Source organism: Pteropus alecto, unplaced genomic scaffold (assembly GCF_000325575.1).
Source record: "Pteropus alecto unplaced genomic scaffold, ASM32557v1 scaffold20, whole genome shotgun sequence".
Taxonomy (NCBI): domain Eukaryota; kingdom Metazoa; phylum Chordata; class Mammalia; order Chiroptera; family Pteropodidae; genus Pteropus; species Pteropus alecto.
The window spans coordinates 16,865,105-16,875,404 of NW_006436298.1; the positions used below are offsets into that span (position 1 = coordinate 16,865,105).

Genomic DNA, 10,300 nt, shown 5'->3' on the forward strand with positions numbered 1-10,300 from the left:
ACACAAGAGAACTGAAAACATATCGACACAGAAACTTGTACACAAATACAAGGAGCAATATCATATATAATTGCAAAAAAAAAGTGGAAGCAATTCAAATGCCTATAATCAATAGGCAAATGCAAATTATGAATGGATAAAGAAAATGTTATGTACAGACAATGGAATATAATTTAGCCATAAAAAATATTAAACATGCTACAAAATGAAGTAATCTTGAAAACATTATGATAAATAAAAGAAGCCAGCACAAAAGGCCACATAGTCTATGATTCTATTTATATCTAATGTCCAGAACAGGCGAATCCATAGAGATAGGAAGTAGATTACTGGTTGCCAGGGGCTAGAGGGAAGGAGGAATGCAGAATGACTGCTAATGGATGTAGAGTTCTTTTATGGGGTGATGAAGATATTCTAAAATTAGGCAGTTGGTGATAGTTGTACAACTCTATGAGTATTTTAAAAACCATAAAATGTATACTTTAGAAGGGTGAATTTATGGTATGTGAATTATATCTCAATAAAGCTATTATAAAAATTGTATGTTTATATAATGATAATTATTGAGAACTTTGATTGCCTGTTTCAGAAGTTAAAATTATCTTGTTTCATGGTAGAGAAAGTAAATGTTTTGCATATAGAGTAACATGATGAATATCATACTAAGAATTCTAAAATTCAAGAGTGCTCAATGGATTGGGTGTAGATGAAATCAGACTCATGAATAAATGTGTGGAGGCTCTTCTAAAATATGTGGTGTTGTACCTTTATATTAAAAAGATTGGATTATAGAATTATTTTTAAATATAAAATAATTAGGGGATGATTACTGATTAAATATTGAACTTAAAAAAGAATAAAAAGCTGTACATGACTCCATGTTTTCAAGTTTGTGAAGTTGTATACATATAACACCATTTTAACAGTAATTGATAGAGATTGAGGTACTAAGAGACAGTGGAGGGTGGGAGAAGTTTTTAGGAATATTCTGTTAGGTGGTTGTGAAGCATCTGCTATCAAAAATTAGTAACAGTGTAGCATAGTTTTTAAAACCATGAACTTTACAGTTAGGCAGAAGTAAGTGTGAATCTTTCCTTCATTGCTTATTGCAATAGCTAGTATTGGGTGGAAAGTGATTTAGTCTCCCTAAAACTTTACTTTCCTGAAAAGTGACTCATGACTTGCTTCATTATATTACTGTAATGACTGATTATGCTGTTGCATGTTAAAGGCTTAACAAAAACACCTGAATCACTATAACTGCTAGTTATTTATTTTTCATACTAATTATTATCAATATTATTATCTCTGCTTTATATATGGGGGAGCTGAGAATTAAAGAAGTCAAGTAACTTGCCTCCATACCCAGGGTTACTCAGTAAGTGGCAGAATCAGTATTTGAACATAAATCTTTCTAACTATCAATTCCCTTCTGCTTTCATTAAACAGTATTCTCTAAAATCCACAATGGAAATAGGCATTTGAAGATAACAGAACTGAATATCATAACCAGGTTACTACTGAAAATATAAACTTCAGTGTCATCTGCATGATACTGGAGGCAACGGGTTTTTGTTATTCTCTTTTTCACGTCTATGGCATTGATTTATGAATACACTAACTTCACAGATAAACTCCACTTCAGTGACAAAAAGTAACACACGTCAATGGAGGATATTCCATTAGCAGCAGCCCACTTTTCCCAAGTTAAATTTTCCCTGGGATTAACCATTAAAATCATAGCATAAGGCAGCGACTGTTCAGATTGCGGTGACACCTGACTATTGCATTTAGGGAGCAGTTTGTGTGAAAAGAATACTTGAAACAATTAAATATATGAAAATGCTGCCTTTATAAAGCTATGGATACTGACAGAGATTAAGTAAAGGGAAGTCTATTCTTTCTCTTCGTGTGAGTAGAGAAAGTCCTCTTTGTGAATTTGGAGTAAAGAAAATGCTCTAAATTTTTCAAATCAAAGATATACAAAGTATAAATCTTAAAATTCATGTATTTGTGTGCAATGAAGCACATAAACAAAGTTAACAGATGGGGTGACAGCCTGGTCTTAGATATTTACATCTACAATCAACAGGGGATTAGCATGAGGAATTTAGGAGAAACTTTTGAAAAACAACTAATGAGACAGGAAAAATAATAGAACATTGAGCAAAGAATATTAATATGATGAGAAGTTTAACTATACTATAAAGTTCAGATTAAAATAAAACTACTAATAAATTCATAGTAATGGAAACTCAGATTAATGCAATAATGAGAGTAACATTTTCACATGATCTGGTTGGCAAAAATTAAAAGGTAATACCGATGTTGGAAATCTGGAAAACTTCATTGGCTCACAGTAGAATTATAAATTGGGTACATTCTAAATCATAAAAAAAAAAGTTGCAGAACTTTTTCCTTGGTGTATAAGAAAACATGGATATGCTCATTTTCATGGTGGGAGCCTTTTATATGGAGAATCTAGATATCCCACTTTAGGGGAAATGATTAGTAAGTTTTTGTCGTAATATTCTATGAAATACTCTGCAGGACTTAAAAGCAGCATACAATAGCAAGGACATACTTTAAACATGTGATGTTGAGTCTTTTCTTTACCATTTATTAGAAACTCTGTTTTTATTTATTTGTTTTGTTTTGTTCTTTTCCTCATCTTCACCCTATAGCACTGAATTGCTTTACTGTTATATTTGACTGGTATATTTTTCATAATTTTTTTTACTGCCTTTATGTCTGTCTTCATTTTATATGCCTCTTTAAAAACAAAATATAGGTAATTTTAATTATTTTTTCCTGTTTTATTCATTTAAATTAATTACTTTTAAAATTAGACTTATTAATGTCATTTAATTTATACTTTCTATTTCACCTGCTTTCTTTTTTCTAATTTTTTCTAAATTTTTGCTATACTTCTATTTTCCTCCTTTTTTGTATGTTTTGAATTGATGAGTATCTTATTCCACTCTTTTCCTCTAATAGTTTGAAAGCTAAATATCCTATTTCTATAATTGTGTTGTCAAAAATTTTAAATGCTTACTTAAGCAGGTTCAAACATAATTTAAAGCACTTTTCTCTTTCCGAAAAATACAATAATCCTAAATGCCTCTGTGAACTATGCTTATTCCTGTCCTATGTCAAAGTTTATCTTGTTTGCTTTTTTACTTTAATGGTTAGACATAATTATTATAGTGTTTTACTGAGTTGATATTCATTCCAGTTTACTGTTCTTGCTTGTCAATTATCTCACATCTCAAAACTATTTTAGGGTTCACTTTCCATTTTCCTTTTTCCTGGGACATGCTTTAGAATTTTGGTTAGGTTTGGTTAGTTTATATTACGTATTTTAATCTTGAACATAAAAAATACTTTCTTATCTATAAAGGATAAATTGGCAGTTGTTTTCTCTGAGATTTTGAAGCTACCTTTACACTCAGTTCTCTTCACACATTTACTGTTAAGATATGTCCTGTTTGTGAATCCCCGATGGATAATCTCTTCTTTCTCTGCGTATAAACTCTTATTTCTCTTTGTTTTTAAGATCTAAATTTTTTGTACACTAAATTTTGTCTACATTATGTCTAGCTTGATATGGAATTAATTTTATTTATCTTTTTTGGGGGATAAATAGTAACATCAAAATCTGAAAAATCCACAGAGGATGAAACCAATATGGCCATCTCAATGTGTTCAGAAGAAACATATTAAATGATATTCATCATTTATTTATGATTAAAAAAATAGTAAGAACACTAGGAAGAGAGGGAAACATCTTCGATGTGATGAATTGTGAAACGAAATATAAAACAAACAAACAAATATACAAACAAAAAACCCTACAGCTAATGTCATTCTTAGTGGTGAAAGACTAAGTACTTTCCCTCTAATATTATGAAAAAAAAAAGAAGATATTCACCAACTCTACCTCTACTTAAAATTGTTCTGGAGACTCTACAAAGTGTAATAACGCAAGGAAATAAAATAAAATGCAGGCATTTTGGAAATAAATACAATAATTGTCATTCTTTACAAATGATGCAATTATGCACATAGAATATCATAAGTAAACACAAAACAACTTCTAGAACTCAGGAGTTCAGTGACACAATTCATCAAAAAATCAATTATATTTTTATATGCTAGCAATAAAAAACTGAATTTAAAAAAAATTAAATAATATTTAAAATAGCATCCAAAAACACAAAAGTGATAAATTTAGCAAAATATATACAAGAACTTTTACACTCACAGCTACAAAACATTGCTAAGATAAATTAAAGAAGACCTATATAAATGGCAAGATCTATCATGTGTTTGGATTGGAATATGCAGAATACTGTTAAGGTGAAACTTTTCCCCAAACTGATTAATAGATTAAATGTAATCCCAAACAAAATTCAAGAAAGAATTTTGTAAAAATTGAAAGCAAGCTTTTGAATTCTTATGTTCATTGTAGCATTATCTGCAACAGCTAAAATATGCAGGCAACCTGGGTGTCTATCAGTGGATGAATGGATAAAGAAGTGGTACCTATATACAATGGAATATTATTCAGCGATAAAAAAAAGAATAAAGTCTTTCCATCTGAAAAAACATGGGTGAACCTATAGAGGGTATTGTGCTGAGTGGAGTAAGTCAGACAGAGAAAGACAAATGCCATATGATTTCACTTACATGTGAAATCTAGAGAACAAAATAAACAAACATACAAAACAGAAACATACTAATAGATATAGAGAACATTTTAATGGTTGCCAGACGAGAGAAAGATTGGTGAGATGGGTGAAGCGGGGAGAGGATTAAGAAGTAAAAATTGATAGTTACAAAATAGTCATGGGATGTAAAGTATAACCTAGGGAATATGGTCAATAATATTATAATAAATATATATAGTATCAGATGAGTACTAGATTTATTGGGATGATCACTCTGTTAGTGGTATAAATGTCTAATCACTATGTTGTACACCTGAAACTAATATATCATACGTCAACTGTAATTGAGAAGTAAAAAAAAAAACAATAAAAATAAAGTTTACCTACTGGAGAAAATAAAAGCTAGCTTTAAATTTTATAATAATATGCAAAGAACCCAAAATGCCAAAACATTTTTGTGGGGGTGCAGGGTATGGGGGAAACAAAGTAAAAGACGTACATTATCTGATTTCAAAACTTACTAGAAAAACACAGTAATAACAACAGTTGACATAAAGATGTGTACATATAGAACAGTAGCCTGTAATAGAGACTGAAGGTAAACTTACACACATATGGCCAATTTGTGATTGATAATGATGTCAAGTTGCTGGAACAACTACATAGTCATATTTTTTTTCTTAAAAAAAGAACTTTGATCTTTATCTTGCACCATGTATAAAAATTAAATTTAAATTAATGATAGACCTAAACTTAAAATGTAAAACTATGAAAACTTCTACAAGAAAATAAAAGCATTCCATGAGAAAATCTTTGTGACTTTGGTATAAATAAAGATATCTTGGGTAGACAAAGCACAAACATAAAAGAAAAAATTTGTAAATCAGACTATAACAAAATAACTTTTGATAGACAGTGGTAAGTAAAGAAAAAGCAATCCACAGATTGAAAGTAAATAATATTGGTTCGCCTAGATAAGACAAAGGATTGTTCTCTAGAATATATAAAGAAGCCTTAAAATGTAATAAAAAATAAATGAACCTAAAACGACCACTGTAAATTTGATTTTAAAAATGATAGTGATTTTAACAAACACTTTACTAAAGATATAAAGCTAGTTACCAAGCATACAAAAAGATGCTCAGCATTAATAGACATAGAGTGAATGCAAATAAAAACTTCAGTGAGATATCACTATACACTATAATAAAAAAAATTTAAATGACTGATAGTATTGAATGCTGGCAAAGATGAGAACTGGAACCTGCAATCATTCTCAATGGGTATGTACAATATTACACAACACAGTTCAAATAAGTCAATTGTCCTCATCAGTAGATAGGTTTCCCTTAGGTTGGAGCCCTCAAATTTTTCCTGGTTTATATGTTTTTAACAGTTATGCAGGGATACATGTAAAATACTGAGAAGAAATGCCTAGGGAATGACAGGAGAAACATGGGACTGGAGATTGCAAATGAAGGGAAAAACAAAATAATATACAAAATAGAGATAGAGAATGTCTACCAATTATGATTGCGGAAAATGATCAACTCAAAATTTCTGTAATTAATAGAAAATTTTTAGAATAAAGGAAGGAAGGAAGGAAGGAAGGAAGGAAGGAAGGAAGGAAGGAAGGAAGGAAGGAAGATTTCAAGTGAACTAAGAATATATCTGTATCTAAGTAATGAGCTTAGAAGTTTTGGTTCTCCATCATGTTATGTATTATAAATGTGGGCCATACTTAGATTCATTTAGATATCCATTTATTTTGCAGACATAGATCAATAGAGAGCAGTTTATTTGCATCACCAGTGCATGTTGCTTAAAAAAATCTAGTTATTTTAAATTCTATTATCCTTTTTAAGAACCAAGTATCAGTGCCTCTCATCTGTAGTCACCATGCCATTCACAAGCATGCTCAGTCTCTCATGGCATTCAACTAATTATAAAACAAAGCAAGCAATATAGTCAGATTTAGTCCACTAGATCTTTGCGTGAGTTAGTCTTAGCACATTGAGTTCTTACTGAGTTTGAATGAATACTGGCACCTGTGGAACACAGAGATAAATGTTTCTTCTTATCTACTTTTTAGTCATGCCAAGTGGTCAGGATTTTGCTTAGGTTTCCTTGTCACTGCTTCATTTTCCAGATGTATAAAACTTAACTCTTATCACATGCCCACCTTACAAGGATTCTCGCCTTTGCTAGGCTATAACCTCCAAACCACTCTGTTTGTGGTTTGGATTATTGTATTAACCATAAGAACAAGCTATTATGGTTAATACAATATTTAATTTTATTTCAAATGGCTACTACATCTTACCTCCTCCTATCCCCACAATAATTCATGCAAATTCAGGTTCCTCCACATCCTCACCAATATTTGTTGTCTTTTGATTATAGCAATTCTGTGGGTATGAAGTGGTACCTCAGCATGGTTTTAATTTCCATAACATACATGCTCATTTATTGTGAATGGTCTGATTGACCAATAACTGTTATTTCAAGGAGAGCTAATCAGCTCTGTAGCTCTTCCTAGATTTCTATTAATATATGTTACTGACTTCACTAGGATTCTTTGCATAGAAGAGTCTACTCAAAATATGTTTGACTTTGTTATTTACCTTTAATCTTGATTCTCCGAACTACTTGGATACAGCTGGGGCAATGATCATGATTTCAACTTCTTTCCTTGGCAACCTAAACCCAGTGCAAAGGCCCTTCTTAAGTAAGCCTGTTTGAATCTTTGCACACACAACTGGTTTAAAAAACCACAACAGCAAAAATCTGATTTTTAATAAACATTGACCATAAAAAAATATCTGCTGGCTCTGCTGAATTTCAACAAAATAATTCATTCAGATTTTAACAGAGATTTAGTAGTAAATTATTAGTAAAAAATAAATATCAATAGATTATTGAAAATATACGGATGGCAGAAAAAGCTGTTTCATGAAAAGCTCTCTTAGGTATAATTGATTTTATTATACAAACAGTAATCATTTTTATATTTTTATTAATGTGAGTTGAAGTTATTTTAGATAATTATGAATAATACTTAATATAACTATGACAGTATATTTAGGGCAAGGGTTTTTTAATCTAAATTTAGTGAGCTGAATAAGCTAAACATTGGAGACTTAGAACTACACTGGTAGCATTTTTCTCCCAGATAACAGAAGATTGATTAGAAAATAAAAACAAATATATAACATTTTTATAAAGCTCTCAGTAACACAAGCCAAATATTCTGCAGGATTCAGTGACTACTGTCATACCCAGAGCCAGTCTCATCTGCTTACCACTGAAATATTAATGCAAAATTTGCTATAGCTCTCTGAAAGCTAAACACTGAAAAAACATAATCAGATGTTAATCTATATAGACACACCAATATATATTTTTTAACTGACAGGGGAAAAAATAAGCAACTCAATTACCAAAATGAAACTGTTGAGGGAAGATGAATATATCATATGGTTTATGAATACAAACATTTTTTAAAAAAATACTGAAAAATTAATCCTTCTTAATATATAAAATGTATTCAATCAAAATAAAGTGGGATTCAAATGATGAGTTGGCAATAGAAAAAAGACAAGACAGAGTATGAGGGCCAAGGGAGTCAATGGCCAGAACTTGAAGGTTTTCCACACCTAGTTATAGGATCATTTTGAACCCCAGTTGTTATGCCTGTAGGAGGCACCTAACTATAAAATATTCTAAGTTTATTTAATGGAGTGAGAGACTGAAGTGATACAACCATCTTCAGATAATAATTAAAGGAACAATGGTCTTCGGATCCAGAAGGAGGTAAAAGTTAGATGGAGGACTTAACATTTTAGTCAAAGTACCAACGTCCAGAGTCAGATCCATGTAGTAAAACAAAAAAGAGAACAGAGAGTAGTGGCAAGAAATTTAGGAAGCCCAAGTCATTCCCCTTCCAACAGCATTTGCATGGTAATGATTATTTGAAATTACCTCATAGAAAGGGTAGAGACTTTAAGACCTAGCACAGAAAACTGAGTAATAACTCATCACCCTTACACCACCTTACTATCCCCAATTCAGTTTGACTACAAAAATAAAGATTGAACACCCAGGTATTAGTAAATGGGCCTTCCTCTTCTTGAATTCAAGAATTTTACAAATGTTCCATTATCTAGCATGAAGGATGAATTATAAAAATACAAACAAACAAGCATAAAACAAAGCAAAACACCAAAACTATAAAAATGCATCATGAGGAAAACAGACAAACTTTAAAGATAGTGCCAGGTGACCTTACTACCTGGAACTTAGGATATTTTCACATGCCCATTCTGCCTCCTCCACTGTAGCATTGTGCTAGTTTATGGGTTCTTATTTCTTTCCTTCCTACCTCATTTTCAGAGTTTCCTATTACCTTCTCTGTCTGATAGAATTCTCAGGATTAGAACCCCTCTCTTCCAATAAATGACTATCTGGAATTGTAGTGAATTCTCTAAATTTGCATTTAGAAGTATTCTCTGGTCATTAAGCCATAATTTGGACTGCCATTTCATTGCCCATTTTGTCCCAAATATCTAAGAATTTTCCCTTTCCTTAAGATAGATCTACTTCTTTCCTACCATTTCACAAGCTTTGAAATTATGAAATCTTTAAAGATAATATTGACCCCTTCTCGTCAAGTCATTATGTCCTCTTATGTGATGACAGCAGTGCAGAGAGCAGATATCTGACCTAGCCCTCTCTCCCAATCTAATGGAACAGAATTCCAAAAATAGAGCACATGTTAATTAAGTTAACAATCCATCACTCAATACTATATGTTGGTTGATACTTGTTCAGTGCCAACCACTCTTTCGGATATTAAAAATACATTGGTAACAAGATATATACAATCCTTATATTTACAGAGTTTAATATTTTAAAAGATAAATAGACATTAAATACCCAAATTATTTAAGGAACAATTACGGTGAGTAGATATAAAGAAATATAGGATGTTGAAAAATTATAGATGATGAAAGATATATATATTGGTTAACCCATCTATAGAATTTTTTTTTAACACACCTACAGCCTGGTATTCCTAAGTGATCTCCCATCCAAGTACTAACCAGGACCGATCCTGCTTAGCCTCTGAGATCAGATGAGATCGGGCACATTCAGGGAGGCATGGCTGTAGGTGAAAGATATTTTCTAGAGACAATATTGTGGAATCTAATTTTTAATACTGTAACTCATAATCTGGTCTCACTTAAGTTATAAAAAGTGAAATATGGCTAATCAATAACAGTACATTTTAGCTGTATTTACATAACAGAATGAAGAGATAGTAACTATGCAGTAAAGTTTACCAGCATATTATGTCAAATTGGGCAACTTAGCTCCAAAAGAAATATTTTAAAACTAGGCAATTGTCAAGCATTGTCTTTATTTTGTATAAACCTAAGCAAAATAGCAAGATCTTTATTAAAATATTTCTTTTAAGAGAAATATAAATTTGTTATATCATATTTTATTCAAAGATTTCTGGATGACTTAAGAGCATTTTATAAACACACGGATTTATTTCTCCCTTTAAAATGGAGTTATAGAATCATGAGCAGTAATTTTCAGTGTACCCCATGTTGCCATCTACAGCA

The 10,300-nt window shown here is 31.2% G+C and overlaps 1 pseudogene; it reads right to left on the reverse strand.

Moving 5' to 3' along the window:
* Positions 1-9,725: 9,725 nt before the first annotated feature.
* On the reverse strand, positions 9,726-9,842 carry LOC112480911 (annotated as a pseudogene).
* Positions 9,843-10,300: the final 458 nt, after the last annotated feature.